At 37.2% G+C, this 21,115-nt stretch overlaps 2 long non-coding RNA genes across 2 annotated transcripts; both read left to right on the plus strand.

The window, feature by feature from the left end:
• Positions 1–78: 78 nt before the first annotated feature.
• LOC144640277 (uncharacterized) lies at positions 79–5,415 on the plus strand. The gene is made up of 3 exons (XR_013568323.1): positions 79–280; positions 405–496; positions 5,333–5,415. It is a non-coding gene; the product is annotated as an uncharacterized LOC144640277 (long non-coding RNA).
• Positions 5,416–12,380: 6,965 nt separating this feature from the next.
• On the plus strand, positions 12,381–20,449 carry LOC144640278 (uncharacterized). Its single transcript, XR_013568324.1, has 3 exons — positions 12,381–12,435; positions 15,586–15,631; positions 19,772–20,449. It is a non-coding gene; the product is annotated as an uncharacterized LOC144640278 (long non-coding RNA).
• The last annotated feature ends 666 nt before the right edge of the window (positions 20,450–21,115 follow it).

Below are 21,115 nucleotides of genomic sequence, written 5' to 3' on the forward strand. Positions count from 1 at the left end.
CTCGACTTCCGGTTCGACCGGAAGAGCTTTAAAGAAAACTCGTCCCAGTCCCACTCCACATCAGGCGGACGACCGCAAGCGAAGCGCGCGCGTTTCATTCCTTGGCAGATTGACTGTTGTTCTTGTTCGCCAATTTTTCTCGGCTAAAACATAAAAATGCTGGCCAGTTTCGAATTACACGAGAACTTTACAGATGAGGAAGTGAGCAAGGTTATGGAAGAAGGAAAGTAATTCCGATACATCAAGAAAGATCAAAGCTCACCTCGATCGATCTTGCAAGGTGTAAGTGTGGTAGCTGCGGGTATTCTTGCTTGTTGTTTGTTATTGAATGAAATGGGTTTTCTTTCTTTTTATTTCGATGTTATGAGTTCCTGAAGTTAATGTCTGTATCTTTTTCACTGAAGATCGAATGGCTTCAGAACGGCGAACAGCTAGAGGAGTTGGAATTGAGTACACAGAAATCCTCTCCAAGATCAAGCGGGGCTGGGGCTGACAAGTAAGTTAAGCGTAAAAATATGAACCAGTTAATGTGAAATCTCCGCCCAGATCCCCAATTAGGTACAACCCGGCAAATTACGGGGAAGTTGAGGAATTGTTCTGGCCCCCAGGGCAATGTTTTCATTCCAATGCTAATGCCACCTCTTCCCGCGGGAACTTAGAAAACATACAAACAAGCAACTATCGTAAACAAAACAATCCCATAACATGGTAAGGGGTAAAGATCATTTGCAAACAATTCAATAATGGTATCAGGACTGAGTCTTGTCCAATTTGGTTTGTAATGATACAATAGCAAAGGGCGCAAGGTTTAAAAATAAAATGCAAATGATTACCGTAAATGATCTAATAAACGCCCACTCTCAAATAAACGTCTTGTGTCTTATAAACGCCTCCCCTGACGTGTTAAGTTTGTATTAGACACCACTCTCTTATAGATGCCCCGTGTCTAATATCAGACACCCCCCCCTAAGAATCACCTCAAAACCAAGGAAATGCTCCATAAAGTAAACTCATGCAATTTATTTAGTTTCTTGCTTGACTCGGACATCGAACAGGCCAATGATGTCAACATGGTTGACCCCGATGACGATGAAGACGTCGATATCGAACTATGAACAATATCTCTAGGCTTTGCATTAGCGCAGATTAGATTAGTCTCCCATTCGCACTCTGTCTTCTATCTTATTCCGGGAGCAATCTATGTATCTTTTTTGTTTTGTCGACATGGTAACAGTAAAACTGCAATAAATGCCTCTCTCTAATAAACGCCCCCCCTCCCCCCTTAGGACCCTTAAAATTGAATAGACGCCCCGGGCATTTGTTTGATCATTTAAGGTATACCCCCTGTGAGGCTCAGACAACATCAGCGTGTTCTGAGAGAAATAGAGCCAGGAATCTAGGCAGAGTTTTTGTTTTAAAATAGTTTTTTAGGAACACCGGCTGTTTTAGAAAGCATTTTAGGAAAATAATTATTGTCCACCATTCTGGTTTGTTTGTCTGAGTCATGACGTCACTCGCGTTCTTCGCTATAAACAGCTGAGCGGGTCAACAACTAAAATCAAAGTTCATTTTAAAGTTGTGTAAAAAGTAAAAAAAATCTCGCATTGACTAAGCTTACTTGTGACCATATTGGAGGAATACCGTAAAATCCCGCTTAGAAGCTCTGTGCTTATACATGGGGGTGGGAGGGCTTATATTAAGCAGAATCCATAAAACATCTCGAAATGAGTTACACCAGCATTGGTCAAAATATGTTTTAACAGAAAACTGCTTATTAATTAAGCTATAAAATGTCATAATAAAACAAGTTCATTTCAATGTTTGGGGAGGGGGCTTATAATCGGATGCATTTTTTTGTCTTCAGGTAGATTTGCCTATATCCGGTGGGAGGGGGTTATAAGCAGGGGGATTTTATGGTATAATACCATATTGGCCCTTAGCCTTTTTATTTATTGACCTTACTATGCTCAATGGGTATGATATAAAGTCCTGTTACCAATAATTGAAGGGCTTGGTGGAAAAAGGGCTTTAGTGATTTTGGCTAAAAATGAACATTGCCAAAACAACTTCAAATTTCGTGTGCGGGTTTGTTTACATGTGTTCAACATTTTACTGTATTTATTTTCGCTGGCTTCTGTTTCTTTTCCGAGAAATAACGTATACAAATAACTAATGGTCTTCCCGGCCGGTGTCTTAAGTAATTCCTTCGTTTAAGCACAACAAGGAACTCCAACAGACGCCGACTGGACAAACCATGTCTTTTGCATACTTTATTGCTCGAAAACAAAGCAAAACCCAGTGGAATTAAAACAGGACATTGTTTTGCAGACATAAACAAACCTACATGTGAAATTTGGAGTTGTTTCCGCGAAGTTCGTTTTTAGTCAAAAATCACGACCGCCTTTTTTCCACCGCGCCCTTCAATTATTAGTCATAGCTATTAATAACAAAATTTGCTCAACAAAGTGGAGCCTGTTAACAATTAGCAATTATTGGATGAGGCAGAGTATGATATGCAGATCTCGGAGGGTGTTATCTGCCTCAGCTGTCGGCCTCGGCGGATAACACCCTCCGAGATCTGCATAATTCTTCATATCATACGAAAGCTGAGTTCAATAATTGTTTTGTTATTCATTCAAAATATTTTCAGAGCTCCAAATGCACAAAATGAATTAAATAGGGTTTTGACAGTAGGCAAAGTACACAAATACACAACAACGTTCACTTTTAAATTTGATTTAAACTTCAAAAACTCGGTAACCTTCATTAAATTTCTTGTCATTTATAATGTCGATATTTAGCACTTGCTTGAAGTGTCTATTGAAGCTAAATCTGATGACACAAAGCGATGTTTTCGAGTACAGGTTTCCATCGTTCTTGCTTACTTCGATGTAGAATTTTCGTAAAACCACTCCAAGTCCTCCGCTGTGGCTGGATCAGGAATTTTTTCCTCTTGAAGATATGCTTTCAAAATCGATCGACTCCCCTTCATTGCTTTTTCCATGTTTTGACTTTCCTTGTCTTCTAATAACTTACCGGTAAATATTTTACCTCTTCGTAATGCTCAAATCTAGCGGCCATTTTCGTGCTTTCAACCTGCTCGGCAGCAAAGCCATTCAGTTGCGTGACGTCAGCGATCCTTGGGAGTGAGGTTGCGATCGGTTAATCATCCTTGGGAACGAGGTTGCGATCAGTTAATTCTTGATATTGGATGATTGACGTCATTAAAAATGACGTCAATTGTCGTATAATTGGACCTTCTTCCAAATTTTGTCGGTGCTAGCCAATCAGAAACAGAAAAATATTTTGAATGAATAATAATAAAGTTTATCATGCTTATGAGAAAAGTCGCTGAGGGTTTTAGGAATATGAAGAAGGAGTATTCCATTACAAGAAGAAATCAGATAAAGCACATAGTATGCAAATTTTCCTATAATCAGACAGCTTGTTATTGATTGACACTGTTATTTGACACCTTAGCTACTCACACCCCAATTTAATGTAAAATAGGCTGTGCTAAGAACCAATCAGAATCAAGAATTTTATTATAGTTTGTGAGTATTAAAACAAGACAGCAGACATCAAGTTAAGCAATAAATATTTAAAGAAACTTGAAACAACAGCATCTCTGTTAAGTCCTGGGGTTGATGCATTTGCAACTTCACAACATTTTGAAAATGAAAGTGAAAATGCAATAGGCAAAGGTAATGGCCCTCTAGACAAGTGCTAGTGTGTACACAATACAGCACCGACTGCAAGTAGGCATCAAAACATTGAAAATTATTACACTGGTCTAGATACGCTATACTATTCTTCAGGGCTCGAGACTAACGGTAGCCAACTAGCCAAAGGCTAGTAGAAATGCAGTTTTGGCTAGTAGATTTTGGACGTTCACTAGCCAAAATGGCTAGTGGAAATTTCAGGCAGTTTTGTGAAAAAAAACCCTGCAAATTGAAATGACTCTGAGAGAACAGAACTAACAAGTACACTGTTGAGTGACATATATCAAAGAATGTGGACAAGCTAAAGTTTCCGAAAAAGCGAACAAACGATCATTGATAGCTTCTTTTAGGACTTTCTGGTGACGATAGCAACAAGTGAAAGAAAACTGCTTCTGCTAATTATTAGCTGGCCTGGGAAATCGAGCATTATGTGTAGGTTGTAACGTTAATCAGTGATCGGGTAAGATTGCATGAACAACAAGGGTGAGAGGTCGCGAACGTGAACGCTTTCAAAAAAGCTTTCATGTACACATTTAAGAGTCGAGTTCAGTGGGTAGGAGCAAAAACGCGAGGAAAAGACCCAATGAAGACAGCAAAGTGGCTCCATGAAAAACACAGACTTTCCATGGATTTGGGAAGAAAGACCTATTTTGTCCGATTTGTCACTGTCTTTTGTCTCCGCTGGCTTGGGAGAAATAAAAAAAGAAAACCATGCTTGAAAGTTCTGGCTAGTAGAATATTGGTTTTGGCTAGTGAAATCAAAGTTGTCACTAGCCACTAGGCTAGTTAGCAAAAAAGTTAGTCTCGAGCCCTGATTCTTGCATTTTCCAACATTTATTCTGAGGTTTCCTTCAATTTTATGATAACTTTGATACTGTTTCAAAATGAATTTCAAGTCAGAATTAAAATTTGGTCCAAAATGACTTTAAATTCTTATTGAAATTAATATTTCATGGCTGAAAATTTAAATGGTGACCAACTGAAATTTTAAATGGATGACCAACATCAAAATTCTCCTCACAATGTCAGTTGGTACTTTTTCTCTTTCACTTGCTTAGTGTTTTGCTAATATATTAAACAGCAAAATGTAATATTTCTAATGAAATATTGACCCAAGGGACAAATATAATGTTTTCTTGTATGTAAGTGGGTACATCAACAAAATAGTTTTAAAAAAATCGATTGATACTTAATAGAGAGAAATAGCTTTGAGAATTAATAAATTGATCATCAAAAGAAAATTGCTTTGATTGTTTAACAAATTCTCTTAACTAATACTATAAGAAAATGTAGGAGGTCACTCAGAGAAATTTGTAAGTGGATACTAGAGATTAAAGGATTAACATAACACCATATGGTTTCATATGGTTCAAATTGGACTGTTCTCCCTCTTGATAATTTTGAGGGGGGAAGTTGTCATAAGTTATTGATCACAAAAAAAGAACAGTCTGCACATTATCTTTTACATTATATTTGGTAAAAACACCAGCTATTGGCTGTTAACATTGATATTAAAATACATAAAACACTAATTTAAGTACATAAAGTACATAAAACATTTAGCAAGTAAGGTGTGCCTAATGTTATGTAAATTAAAATTTTGTCTTTAGATAACAGGAAGGTTTGCTTGCAACACACCAATACATTTTGAGACTGAATCAATTGACAGCCACAAAAACATTCATCTGTTCAATAACAGGTAATATTATTTTAATGTTTCTAAGACTATTTTTTTTTTATAGTCTTTGTATACAACATTTCTTAAGTTACTACAGTAGTATTATTTTGTAGTTGTTTATTTTGTATTTGAATGGCAAAAGTGTTTCACAAGCTAAGGCCATTTTCCTGTCATTTCTTTAGCTATACCTACATATAACATCACCTCTTGACTTAAAGGCAACATTTCTGGCCTATAACTATTGCATGTGTCAATTTCTTTTTTTCCCACAAGAAATGTTGAATCTTTTAAGTTTAAAAAAATAATGTAATCTATCACTGAAGAAACACAGCTGTAAATACATTAAACAAGATGCAAGGAGAGCGTTCACTCTGGCCCTGGAAGTGACAGAGGGGTGGAGGATTAGGGAGGGGATTAGGTACATATCGGAACTCCCGCTTCCCGTAACTTGTACTGCCAGGTATAAGGGGCTAAAATAAAACATAAAATATAATAAAAAATAAAGAAAAGCTGTCTAGATACAACTAGAAATGAACATGTGATTTGATTCACAATGTCAAAACTTTAATGCAAACAAATAACCACATGCTCAGTAAACCTAGAGGAATAGTAGGAACTCGCTAATGAAGACCTGGACAAAATATGAAACTACCGTCTAAAGCGTGTGAGAGAGTGTCTCACGATCAGTTTATGGAATACCTAACTTTAAAAAACCGTTTGTCCACCAAACAAAGCGGAAACAAAAAGAGTCACTCTACCGAAACCTCTGTGATCCAGACCACCGACATGATATTAAGTGCGATCGACAAAAAACAACTTACGGCTGTAGTTTTGCTTGACATGAGCAAAACTTTTGACAGTATAAATCACAACATGCTTCTTGTCAAATTGCAAGATGTCGGCGCCTCGCCCTCAGCTATACAGTGGTTTCGCAGTTACCTAACCTCCCGTTATCAGGTTGTTACAATCGGAACAGCTGTTTCTGATCGCCTGCAAGTGGTCAACGGTGTTCCCCAGGGGAGTATACTAGGACCTCTCCTCTTTAGCATTTACATGAACGATCTGCCATCAGTTCCACAATATTGTTCCGTGCAGTGTTACGTGGACGACACCAAGCTTCTTTTGTCATTTCAGCCTCAAGACCAATCACAAGTAGCAACAGAAATAAACCGAGACCTTGCAAGAATATGTAACTGGTGCTTTGATAATCAGTTACTGCTAAATCCTGACAAGACGAAGCTCCTAGTCTGTGGCAGCAAGCAGATGGTCGCTAAGATCGATAAAATCCAGCTTTCGCTTCTTGGAAAACAGCTTACTCCAGTGAAGGCCGCCAGAGACCTTGGTGTTATCCTGGATACTTGCTTAACCTTCAACGACCATGTGACGACTACCGTCGCTTCTTGTATGTCACGACTAGGCCAGATAAACCGCGTCAAACACTGCTTTGATCAGCGCACCTTAATTCTTATTATCAATGCTTTAGTTTTTACTAAACTTTATTATTGCTCCTCGGTTTGGAGTAATACATCACAATTCAATATTGCCAAACTCCAAGCTGTCCAGAACTTTGCCTGTAGGATTGTTAGTGGCGCCCAAAAATACGACCATGTGACTCCCATTCTCAGGCAACTCAACTGGCTCCCAGTAAAACAACACTTATATTATCGTGATTCAATTATGGCATTTAAATGTATGAACTGCCTTGCCCCAGAGTACTTGTCTGATCTGTTTACTAAACGATCATCCATATCGAACTACAAAACCAGAAACGCGCAGTTATTAAACATCCCTCTTTTTAGAACTGCAGCTGGACAAAGAACCTTTTACTATAGAATAGTATCAATCTGGAACGCCCTGCCGCAAAATCTAAAGTTATGCCAATCATTAGGGCAATTCAGGAACAATTTGAGGAAGTCACTTTTAATGAACTGTAATTAGCTTAATTTAGTTTAACTTTAGGAATTTAACTTTTGTAATTAATTTTGAATATTTATTATTTACCTATTTATTTATTTATTCGTTTACTCACTTATTTTAATTCTTTTCATTTATTTTATTTTATCTTATGTAAATATTTCACTGAAAAGCCCCGTGGGGACGTGGAATAAAATGTATGTATGTATGTATGTATGTACCGTATCTCAATGTGGTGTTTCTTGGTGCAGAAACGTGTTTTTTCGAGGGAAAAGTATTATTTACGAATCATGAAAGTGTTGCTTGACGACCAAATAGCAGGTGCGAAGGAGACTAGAATGTCGTTTACAAAACTGAAAACTACATGATTCCTTCCATAAACTGAATTCGTAATGCTTTTTACGCTCTTCATGTATTTTACTGTTAATGAAAGTACATGTTTGTATTTTTCTGGAGTACTGGAGTAATTTTCTAAATCTGTTATAAAACACAAAACTTAAGTCTGGTCGCCATTAAAAGATGATCAGACAACAGCGCATCTGTTTCTATACAAAGATCGATGACCCTTCAAAACCTAAAATACCGAACTAAAGATGGCCAAATGAAAGAACTTGAAAGGAACGTTATTTCAGATTTCCATAGAAGATGAAGCAAAGAAATGTATTCAAAAGTGTCAAAATGCTGACAATTCCAAAACTCGTGAAACAACACTCGCACGCTTAATTAAATTTATTCAAGCCATTGCAAAAGCAAAAGTTGTGATTTCTTATAGCGGACGGTTTGAAAGAAACTTGAAAGAAACGTTGTTTTGAATAATTTTCGTAGAAGGTGAAGCAAAGAAATGTATTCAAAAGCGTCAAAATGTTGACAATTTCAAAACTCGTGAAACAATGCTCGCACGCTTAATTGCCAACGAGTCAGGCCTTCTGGAAGACCAGAAGGCCTGACGAGGCAGCAGAATATAGAGCCGCGAGAAGATTTGCAGGGCTCAAAATAACGGCCGGTCAACGGACAATGTCCGGCCAAAATGACAATTTGTCCGGACAAAATTTTGGTTTGCCGGTCATTTTGACCGGTCACGAAAACGGCTTTCAAATAAAACAAAAACACAAAAAAAACATTATTCGCAGTATTTCTTGAAATTTTACAGTAAAATCATAAAATATCATAGCAGCTTGCAGTCACAAATTTGTAGAATACAGGTGAGACGGTCACGCTCTGCGGATTTGTTAGCAGTCTGCGTAAATAAAACAGGAAACATCCACGTCTGTAAATACGCTATTAAAACAGACAACAATGAACAATCAACGTCTGCTATTAACACGCGTACGCAATTACAGTTTCAATTGTCAGGTGGGCCGAGAAAAATAGCACTTGTTAATGGATTTAAAAAACTATATGCACCTTTAGAAAGTACGAGTTCGTAGCGTGTTTTTCATCAGCAAGATCACGAGAAAATAATAAAATCATTAAACGCTTTGAATGTTAAGTCAGCAAGGTTTCTTTAAATTGTACCTATTTCGCAACTGAACAAGATCGCCTCCACCCGTAAGTCGTTAACTAATGTAAAACTATGCAGAGTAACATAACATTATGGCTACTGAGCATTTTGTTTTATGTAGAGCAGAACGCAGAAGAAATGGAAATTCAAAAAGTGAACATAATAAAATGACACTTTTAGCAATCAAAACATTTAGGGCCGGTTATTTAAACGAAGTTTAGACAGCGGCTAAGAAAGTCATCGTCTAAATCGGGATTTAGCCTGCGAATCCAATTATTTAAACAACGTTTATCATAACCCGCGTCTAGATGAAGTTTAACCGTTGACTAACAAACTATGGCAAGTTAGACCTGCTCCTGAGTAGGTTTAAACGTCGTTTAACAGTTTATTTTCACTGATTCTAGCCCGTTGCAGTCAACTTGTTTCTCGATTTGTATTTTGTATGTGCTTCATGAACCTCCGAGCTGGTTTAAAGAGATTTTTGATTCCATTTGTTTCATTTCCTTTTAAAAACACAAGTACAATTTCTTGAAAATATTTCCACACAGCTATATACATTATGTATGCAGCCCTTTTATAAAAAGAAAACAACAGCAAGACAATAGTGTTCCTTTGGGAGTAGCACGCATGCATGATGTCAAAACAATAGTTTTACTTGTTAGACGTCGTCTAAACGTGGTCTTCGTGAACTTCGGCTCATCGGCGTTCAAATAATGAAATTTAGACTCCGGTTAGCCATAGTTTATGGAGTCGTCGTCTAAACCTCGATTTAGCCTTAACCCACGTCTAACTTAGGCTTCGTTTAAATAATCGGCCCTTAAGCTTTATACTCTTTAACGAGTGTTTTAGCTTATGAGGCGAAATTTTTGGCAGAATAGGCTATTGCTTCAAAGTAAATACTCAATATTTTGACCGGTCAAAAACGAGACATGACCAAGCAAAAATTGATTTGGCCGGTCAACATGACCGGCCAGTATCCAAAAATTATTTTGAGCCCTGATTTGTATATGCGAAAAAATCTCAGAAACACTCCAAAACGTAGAGTAATGTAATGTAAGTAATGTAATGTAATGTAAGGTAGATATTTCTATTTTTTTATATTTCCTTTGTACACGTTTTCGGTGATAATGTATTATTCTGCCATGGAAATTGATCTGTATTCATTTTATGGAAAGAATCACTACTATCGAACTAAGAGAAAAAAATGATTGGTCACTGAACTCGTTTACGAGAAAACAATGTTTTCTCTCTCTCGCGAGCCAAGCTGTATAGAAAAAGGCCGCCATTTTGTTTATGCGTGCTCACTAATTACGCATAAAATTCTGCGCAGTAAGGATGCGCAATGCAATTCTAGGGAATCACCTTAAAAAAAAATACAATCAAGCAACTATCATAAACAAAACAAACCAATAACATGGTAAGATGAGAAGATCATTTTCAAACAAATGAGTGATGGTAACAAGACTGAGCACATTTTGGTCTGTAATAAAACAATAGCAAAGGGCACAAGGTTTAAAATTAGAATGCAAATGATTATACCCCCCGTGAGGCTCAGACAACGTCAACGTGGCCTGAGAGAAATAGGGGGAATCTAGGCGAAGTTTTTGTTTCAAAATAGTTTTTTAGGAACACCGGCTGAGCGGGTCAATAACTAAAATCAAAGTTAATTTTAAAGTTGTGTAAAAAAATCTCGCATTGACTAAGCTTTCTTGTGACTATATTGGGAGAATACTGTAAAATCCCACTTAGAAGACCTTTGCTTATACATGTACATGGGGGTGGGAGGGCTTATAAGCAGAATCCATAAAACATCTTGAAATGAGTTACACCAGCATTGGTCAAAATACGTCATAACTGGTTTCTCATTAAGCTATAAAATGTCATAATAAAACAAGTTCATTTCAATGTTTGGGGAGAGGGGGTTTTATCTGGGGGTAGGGGGCTTATAATCGGATGCATTTTTTGTGTACAGGTAGATTTGCATATAGCCGGGGGGAGGGGGTTATTAGCGGGGGGATTTTACGGTATTGGCCCTTAGCCTTTTTCTGTATTGACCTAATACTGTGCTTGATGGGTATGACACAAAGTCCTGTTACCAATAATTATTAGTCATAGCTATAACAATATTTGCCGAATATACTTACTCAACAAAGTGGAGCCTGTAAACAATAAAGTTTATCATGTTTATAAGAAAAGTCGCTGAGGGTTTTAGGAATATGAAGAAGGAGTATTCCATTACAAGAAGAAACCAGATAAAGCACATACATGTAGTATGCAAATTTTCCTATAATCAGACAGCTTGTTATTGATGCACACTGTTATTTGACACCTTAGCTACTCACACCCCAATTTAATGAAAAATAGGCTGTGCTAAGAACCAATCAGAATCAAGAATTTTGTTATAGTTCAGTGTGAGTATTAACACAAGACAGCAGACATCAAGTTAAATGTTCAATAAATATTTAAAGAAACTTGAAACAACCACATCTCTGTAAAGTCCTGGGGTTGATGCTTTTGCAACAACAACATTTTAAATATGAAAGTGAAAATGAAATAGGCAAAGATGATGGCCCTCTTAACAAGTGCCATCTTTATGAAAAGCTAGAGTGTACAAGATAAAGCACCTACATGTATGTAGTTCAGTGTTCATTTAAAATAGTATGAAAATGACTGCAAGTAGGCATCAAAAGATTGAAAATTATTACACTTGTCTAGATACGCTATACTATTCTTGCATTTTCCAACATTACTTAATTATTCTGAGGTTTCCTTCAATTTTATGATAAGGTTGATGCTGTTTCAAAATGAGTTTCAAGTCAGAATTAAAATTTGGTCCAAAATGACTTTAAATTCTTATTGAAATAATATTTCATGGCTGAAAATTTAAATGGGTGAGCAACTGAAATTTTAAATGGATGACCAACATCAAAATTCTCCTCACAATATCAGTTGGTACTTCTTCTTTTTCACTTGCTTAGTGTTTTGCTTGTATGTTAAACAGCAAAATGTAATATTTCTAATGAAATATTAACCCAAGGGACAAATATAATGTTTTCTTGTCTGTAAGTGTGTACATCAAGAAAATAGTTTTAAAAAAATCGATTGATACTTAATAGAGAGAAATAGCTTTGAGAATTAATAAATTGATCACCAAAAGAAAATTGCTTTGATTGTTTAACAAATTCTCTTAACTAATACTGTAAGAAAATGTAGGAGGTCACTCAGGGGAATTTGTAAGTGGATACTAGAGATTAAAGGATTAACATAACACCATATGGTTTCATATGGTTCAAATTGGACTGTTCTCCCTCTTGATAATTTTGAGGGGGGAAGTTGTCAGTAGTTATTGATCACAAAAAAAGAACAGTCTGCACATTATCTTTTACATTATATTTGGTAAAAACACCAGCTATTGGCTGTTAACATTGATATTTAAATACATGAAACACTAAAGTACATAAAGTACATTAAGTACATAAAACATTTAGCAAGTAAGGTGTGCCTAATGTTATGTAAATTAAAATTTTGTCTTTACAGGAAGGTTTGCTTGCAACAGTTACACACCAATACGTTTTGAGACTGAATCAATGGACAGCCACAAAAACATTCATCAATAACAGGTAATATTATTTTAATGTGACTTAGGGCGCTTTCCATTCGACCAAAAATTCCGGAAATTTCGGAACAAGGACGAATGGTACAGAAATTTGCTCGGAAAGTTTCGAAAAAATCCGGAAAGTGTTGACTTTCCGAAATGCGAACCATTCAAGCGAAAACCCCAGTAATTCCAGAAGCAAAATCAAATGGAACTGAGAGTTCCCGGAAATTGTTTTCGAAAATTTGGGTCTACCTTGCGAGGTTGTCCTCTTTTCCGGAAATTTTGGAAAAAGCTACCATTTTACACTCAGCCTGAGTTCCTTGGCAGGAAATTTAGCAATTTGTGCAGCTGAAAGCAGCTACATGTGTTAAGGAAGCATTATTGAAACTCCAAATAAAAAATTTTGGTAAACTCGGTTGTTTTTTGTTGTTGTTTTGCAGCCGGCAGCAAAGAAATGTACAAATATTTATAATGCGCGTGCAGGCTACGCCATTGTTTTGCTCATTAAACTTTTTGGGTTGGCGACGTTTTCGTCGCTAGTAGTGTGCCTTTTGAAAGGTCCCTGTATTTGTAGCCACGATGTCATTCATGGCGTTTATTTTCAGTGCTCGGAATGCTTTTTATTTGCAAAAATATCGAGTTATATGTGCAGGAAACCGGCAACAGTGCATTATTTTAATGCACCGTAGAAATTTCCATATTACACGCACTACCTGACCATATGCAAATTTTGTTTTGCCTTCCGTGCAGTCAACCGGAAAAGTTGGAAAATGCTGTTCCATTTGCCACTGGAATTTTCCGGAAACTCAAACCAGAATTTTTGGTCGAATGGAAAGCGCCCTTAGACTATGTTTCGAAACTTCTTATATTTTATTATCTTTGTATGTTAACATTTCTTAAGTTACTACAGTAGTAGTATTTTGTAGTTGTTTATTTTGTATTTGAATGGCAAAAGTGTTTCACAAGCTAAGGCCATTTTCCTGTCATTTCTTTAGCTTACCTAGTGACATATAATATCACCTCTTGACTTAAAGGCAACATTTCTGGCCTATAACTATTGCATGTGTTAATTTCTTTTTTTCCCACAAGAAATGTTGAATATTTTAAGTTTAAAAAAATAATGTAATCTGTCACTGATGAAACACAGCTGTAAATACATAAAACAAGATGCAAGGAGAGCGTTCACTCTGGCCCTGGAAGTGACAGAGGGGTGGAGGATTAGGGAGGGGATTAGGTACATATCGGAACTCCTGCTTCCCGTAACTAGTACTGCCGGGTATAAGGGGCTAAAATAAAACATAAAATACAATAAAAAATAAAGAAAAGCTGCCTAGATACAACTAGGAATGAACACGTGATTTGATTCACAATGTCAAAACTTTAATGCAAACAAATAAACCACATGCCCAGTAAACCTAGAGGAATAGTAGGAACTCGCTAATGAAGACCTGGACAAAATATGAAACTACCGTATCTCAATGTGGTGTTTCTTGGTGCAGAAACGCGTTTTTTCGAGGGAAAAGTATTATTTACAAATCACGGAAGTGTTGCATGACGACCAAATAGCAGGTGTGAAGGAGACTAGAATGTCGTTTACAAAACTGAAAACTACATGATTCCTTCCATAAACTGAATTCGTAATGCTTTCTACGCTCTTCATTTATTTTACTGTTAATGAAAGTACTTGTTTGTATTTTTCTGGAGTACTGGAGTAATGTTCTAAATCTTTTATAAAACACAAAACTTAAGTCTTGTCGATGTCTCTTCAAAACCTAAAATTCTGAACTAAAGATGGCCAAATGAAAGAACTTGAAAGGACGGTTTGAAAGAAACTTGAAAGAAAGGTTGTTTTGAATAATTTTCATAGAAGATGAAGCAAAGAAATGTATTCAAAAGCGTCAAAATGTTGACAATTTCAAAACTCGTGAAACAATGCTCGCACGCTTAATTTAAATTTATACACATACAAGCAAAAATTGTGATTTCTTTTTGCAGACGGCTTTTGCAGTCAATTGTTTACTTGACTACTTTTACTGATCCTTCTAAAAATTCCATCAAAAATTCAAAACAATACTATATACATTACAGCTTTGCTTTCTGAAGTCTCGAGAGCTGCAGAAAATCCTTGATCAAGTCCATGATTTGGATTCAAAACACAAAGATAAATCTCTTCACACCAGCAAGGTTTCAGCAGTCTGTACCTGCCTCAGAGAGGAAATTTTATGTGTTTAGAATAACAAACAAGACCTTGGAAGTTTGAAATCCGTTCCGTGGCATAACAGACTCTTGCTTTAAATCGATCATCAATGGCAACTTTTCCCTTTCGAGGTCAAGCAGATGGTACCTTATTGTTACTTATTTTCGCGGGACTTAATTTTCGCGATTTTCGCGATTTTCAAAAAATCGCGAAATTAAAGACCCGCGAAAAAAGGTTCTCGCAAAAAATAATTACGCGAACTTTAATACCCTATTATAAAATGCATTATGATTAATCGACGTTGCCGTCAGTTTACTACATAATTATCTTGGTACAGTCATCAAACTAGCTCTACTTTGTTACACAAGAACATGTCAAACTGTGTTAAGTTTTGTTTTGTTATATGGTTTTGTTCAGTGTTTTTGGAAAGCATTGCTAGTGGAAAATTTAAATCAGTTGTGCCAATTTTGAGACTTACTGTTTGTTAATGCAGACCAGTATTTTGACAATCTTCGCGAAATTTAGTTCCTCTAAACATATTTTTTTGGCCACATCGCGAAATTTAAGTCCCGCGAAATATGCCAGTTCCATTTTCGCGAAATTAAGTTCCCGCGAAAATAAGTAACAATAAGGTACGCAAAGCACAATGGGATTATGTCACTCGATTGCGCAATTTTGCAGATTTGTGTCGACAAATACAACTTGTCACCGAAAATCAATCCCATTATATAACTCCTGCCCAGGCTGGCAGGGCATGGGCTGGAGTAATAATGTAGTAAGTGTTGTCCTTGTAAGTTTGTTGAGAAATAATGTTTATTTCAACAAACTTAAAATAATAATACTTAAAGTAACTGTTCAAGTGATGATGAACATAGATAAGCTGACATGTATTATAGAACTGTAGCATTGCGGATATAACAATATATAAAAATATTATAATATAATTTTATATGCATAAACTGCTTTTTTTTGCAGGTGGCACTACGTGTCGGAGAGCTCATTTCTTCTTTCAGTGAGAAAGGTATGTACATTTCTTCTTGTTGTTTCTGCAGGGAAAAAGCTAGTTACACTAAGTTAAGGTTGCACCCTGGCCAACTGACCCAAACTGCTGGCGACCTTATGCTGGTTTCCATAGTGTGTAGTAACTTATACCACGATTGCTACTCCCCCAAGATGGGATGCTAGTCCATCACATGTAAGCTAGTTACACTAAGTTCAGGTTGCACCCGGGCCAACTGACCCACACTGCTGTAGCTTATGCTGTTTCCATATTGTGTAGTAACTACAACTATTGCTACTCCCCCAAGATGGGATGCTAGTCCATCACATGTAAGCTAGTTACACTAAGTTAAGGTTGCACCCGGGCCAACTGACCCACACTTCTGGCGACCTTATGCTGTTTCCATAGTGTGTAGTAACTACAACTATTGCTACTCCCCCAAGATGGGATGCTAGTCCATTACATGTAAGCTAGTTACACTAAGTTAAGGTTGCACCCGGGCCAACTGACCCACACTTCTGGCGACCTTATGCTGTTTCCATATTGTGTAGTAACTACAACTATTGCTACTCCCCCAAGATGGGATGCTAGTCCATTACATGTAAGCTAGTTACACTAAGTTAAGGTTGCACCCGGGCCAACTGACCCACACTTCTGGCGACCTTATGCTGTTTCCATATTGTGTAGTAACTACAACTATTGCTACTCCCTCAAGATGGGATGCTAGTCCATCACATGTAAGCTAGTTACACTAAGTTAAGGTTGCACCCAGGCCAACTGACCCAAACTGCTGGCGACCTTATGCTGTTTCCATATTGTGTAGTAACTACAACTATTGCTACTCCCCCAAGATGGTATGCTAGTCCATCACATGTAAGCTAGTTACACTAAGTTAAGGTTGCACCCGGGCCAACTGACCCACACTGCTGGCGACCTTATGCTGTTTCTATATTGTGTAGTAACTACAACTATTGCTACTCCCCCAAGATGGGATGCTAGTCCATCACATGTGAGCTACTTACATTAAGTTAAGGTGGCACCCGGGCCAACTGACCCAAACTGCTGGCGACCTTATGCTGGTTTCCATATTGTGTAGTAACTAAAACTATTGCTACTCCCCCAAGATGGTATGCTAGTCCATCACATGTAAGCTAGTTACACTAAGTTAAGGTTGCACCCGGGCCAACTGACCCACACTGCTGGCGACCTTATGCTGGTTTCCATATTGTGTAGTAACTAAAACTAATGCTACTCCCCCAAGATGGGATGCTAGTCCATCACATGTAAGCTAGTTACACTAAGTTAAGGTGGCACCCGGGCCAACTGACCCACACTGCTGGCGACCTTATGCTGGTTTCCATATTGTGTAGTAACTAAAACTATTGCTACTCCCCCAAGATGGTATGCTAGTCCATCACATGTGAGCTAGTTACACTAAGTTAAGGTTGCACCCAGGCCAACTGACCCACACTGCTGAAGCTTATGCTGTTTCCATATTGTGTAGTAACTACAACTATTGCTACTCCCTCAAGATGGGATGCTAGTCCATCACATGTAAGCTAGTTACACTAAGTTAAGGTTGCACCCGGGCCAACTGACCCACACTGCTGGAGCTTATGCTGTTTCCATAGTGTGAAGTAACTACAACTATTGCTACTCCCCCAAGATGGGATGCTAGTCCATCACAGGTTACTCCCCAGCATTTTGCCAGGTTTCCCCAACAGATCACTTGAGTGTATCCATGCATTTATATTTCTTGGTGGAGAAAGGCACTGTGAGAATTAGTGTCTTGCATGGGAACACAACACAGTGAAAGTCCAGTTCACAAACTATTAGGCCACTGTGTATATTTCTACGTTTCCTCAGAGAAACAATGGTACGGAAGCCTGTAAGGGACATTCGAGATGCGACTTAATTAGAGAAAAATAAAAATTCTAGAGGTTAATGCAAGATAAAAATGCGAGATGCGAGATAAAAATGCGAGATGCGAGATAAAAAATGCGAGATGCGAGTTAAAAATGCGAGATGCGAGATAAAAATGCGAGATAAAAAATGCGAGATGCGAGATAAAAAATGCGAGATGTGAGTTAAAAATGCGAGATGCGAGATAAAAAATGTGAGATGCGAGGCCTCATCCCAGAGCGCTTTTCCCGCCGACCGGTTAGGGAGGAGGGCCACTATATTTGGGCGTAGGGTCACTACTTTTTATGCGCCAATTTGGCGAGGGCCATTACTGTATAAACTGTATTTAGGGAAGGGCTCTGACTTTTTTTAAGCGAAAAACTCTACAAAGTGCCTCAAATGATTTTTATAACAAACATTTTTTCAATAGTGCCTATTTTACTAGTAAATTGCAATAGGTATTGAATGCTTAATACTTAGTTTGGACCTTTGATAACAGATGTTTTTCACTGGGATAATTTGATAACTTTTCATTATTTTTGACGGCTTTGAGAAAATTTCTTGTGATTTTAGAAGACATAAAATAAAAACGTTTTCCCGGAGGAGCATGCCCCCGGACCCCCTAAACTTGTTTGTGTACTGTGAAACAGCTGTTTGAGTCAAGGCTGCTTGGACCTCACGCATTAAGCTTGAGTCTTATGCAATCAGATGCAATCTACATTGAACTGAGGAATTATTCTCAGCATGAAATAATTTTTAATTTTTAATTTGAAGCCAGGAAGTTAAAGTACACCTGATCAATGAACGTCCCGAAACAAAGTATATCGCTACTTTTTAGTTTCATTTTGTAACCTACTTTAATTGCTAGAAACAACAGTGATCTAAATGGCGTTCTGGAAGGACAATATTGTTGCTCAGAATCGCGGAAAACAGATCTAGGAGGAATTGATATTCCGCAACATTTTTGGGGGGGAGAATACAAAGCCACCCTAGAGGGCACGCAGCTTCGCTCATTCCAAAGCTCACCCTCGACGCCAATTTTAATTAGAAAGATTTGGGGTTGGGATCAACAATAGCAAAAACGTAGAAAACAGACAAAAGAACGCAGCAAAATAAAATGAACTGCAAACCAATGGTTTTTACAACATCAAGAATGTGTACATTCAAAGGGGAGGGTCACAATTTTATTAGACTCCAATTTGGGGAGGGTCACAATTTTTGAGCCCACTTCTTCGAAGATTTAGTGGCCCTCACACACTCTTCGTAAGGAGTAGGGGACTTAGTCCCCGGAGTAGTAGTCTATCTCAATTTCACACTCACATAGGGGACATCATTACTCATTCTTTCATTACTTGTAAACATGACCATAAGCAGTCGGCTGGAAAAATCCCCCAACAAGTGCTAATTAAAAAAGCACTGAGAGGAGTGGATGATTAACAAATATCCATCATGCCTGATGTGTCTAGAGAAACCACGTGCCCCTGTTATGTCGCATTTTTATCTCGCATCTCGCATTTTTATCTCGCATTTTTTAACTCGCATCACGCATTTTTATCTCACATCTCGCATTTATTATCTCGCATCTCGCAGTTTTATCTTGCATCTCGCATTTTTTATCTCGCATCTCGCATTTTTTACCTCGCATCTCACATTTTTATCTCGCATCTTGCATTTTTTATCTCACATCTCACATTTTTATCTCGCATCTCGCATTTTTTTATCTTGCATCTCGCATTTTTTAACTCACATTAACCTCTAGAATTTTTTTCTTCTTGAATTAAGTTGCATCTTGAATGTCCCTTACAGGCTTCCGTACAATGGTTCTAGCAACTTGATCAGAGGTTTTATAATTATTATAAAAAATCTGATCAAGTTGCTAGAACCATTCTCCCTTTGTTATGTCAATAATAATAATAATAAAACAATAACTTTATTAATAACCTTATTAATAATAACAATAATAATAATAATAAGAAGAAGAAGAATACTTGTGTGTAAAATTTAATGTTTTGGTCCCTTTCATTAAATTGTGGACCTTTTGGTTGCAGAAGGTTAAAGCTCCACTAAATGAAGAAAAATACTTTTTGCAAATCATGAATGTGTTCTTGAAGGACAACAATGCATGCTTGCAAACTTTTCTTACCAGTGATTTTTGGAATAGTTAGTAGCCAGCAATTATAAGAATACACAATTTCAACATTTTCTCAATTTTTTGTTTTGTTTTGTTTGTAAGATTTTTTTTCTGGTGATTCTTAATAGGAAATACATGTTGAGATGCATCAGCTCTTTGTAGTTTTCCTATTGGTTGTCTTATTGCCTGTTCCTTGTCTGGGTATGTAAACATATTTCTTATGTGTGTATTCATTACATAAGGTTTTGTAATACTGTTTTATTGTGTGTGTGTGTGTGTGATTATTTACATTAACTTTGCATTTTGGAGCCGTACCTCTCCCATAAAAGCTCATGCTAAGTTTATCCACACATTTCTTGTGGGTAAACTGCAAGTGAGGCCGCCATATTGTATGCATTTTGCATGCAGGTAAATCCTGCAATTCCCGTGGCCTGTACCAACACTGCTGTTAAAGGCTAGTGTTTACTGACAATGCTTGGCAATGCCACAGGAAATGCAAATTATTTATGCCTTTTAAAATTTTCATATTTTAAGAAAAGAAGGTCATTACCCTGAAACATTAAACAGTGCCCAGTGTTGAACTGGTCATAGCATTAAGGTCACATATGCACCTGAAGGAAACCAGACTTATGGACCTTTGCGTTAATTGTTTGTGTGCTTCCTTGCTGCACATGCATTTCACGCTACAAAGTGCTGCCAAGTTCTGCATCACAAAAATGCACACTTAATAAGGAAATGAACAATAATATTATTGTGTTAGCAGTCACTGCTATAATGTTGCATAGATTTAATAATCTTCGACACTCGATGACCCATGTTTTCAGATTTTGATTCATCACTTTCTCTGTCATTCTCTGCATTTTGAGAAAAAAATGAAAAAAAATGTAAAATCTGTGGTTGATAATTTGAATTTTTTTTAATTACACTCTTATGTTTGCTGTACATGTATGACGTTTGCAAATGCCTTAATTCTTTCAGGGTTAACTTTTATTTAGGATGAGACCAAATGGAAAGATTTATGATAAAGATAGTTTGTCTCCAGTAATTTGTTTTCAATATTTTTCGCTAAAAACCATGAAGCCCATGCTTCAAGGTTTCAGTGGCCGATTCTTCAAAGTCTGGGTATTTTCAATTCCACATTATATGCTTTGTCTCTGAAATGAAGTTGGTGACCCCACGGATGTAGCTAAGATTGAAACTGGTGGGTACTAGGCAAGAAACTTTAGGTCTTCCAAACCTACCCAATTTCCCCATTTCCCAGCCTTCATAGGTGGTGAAATTCATGCAACAGAGGGGTATTTAATTTACCCGGCTTCCAGCTTTAATCTACATCCCTGTGACCTGCAATTTTTTGGCATTTCTGATGTAAATAACCCATTATGTGCTCCTAGGAAAAGTTTTCAAGAGCAAAATCTATGGTGTAGAATCTGTATTTTCTCAAAATAAATAAGTAATAACACTTTTAAAATTGA

Source organism: Oculina patagonica, unplaced genomic scaffold (genome assembly GCF_052425735.1).
Source record: "Oculina patagonica isolate OP01 unplaced genomic scaffold, crgOcupat unplaced23, whole genome shotgun sequence".
Lineage (NCBI taxonomy): Eukaryota > Metazoa > Cnidaria > Anthozoa > Scleractinia > Oculinidae > Oculina > Oculina patagonica.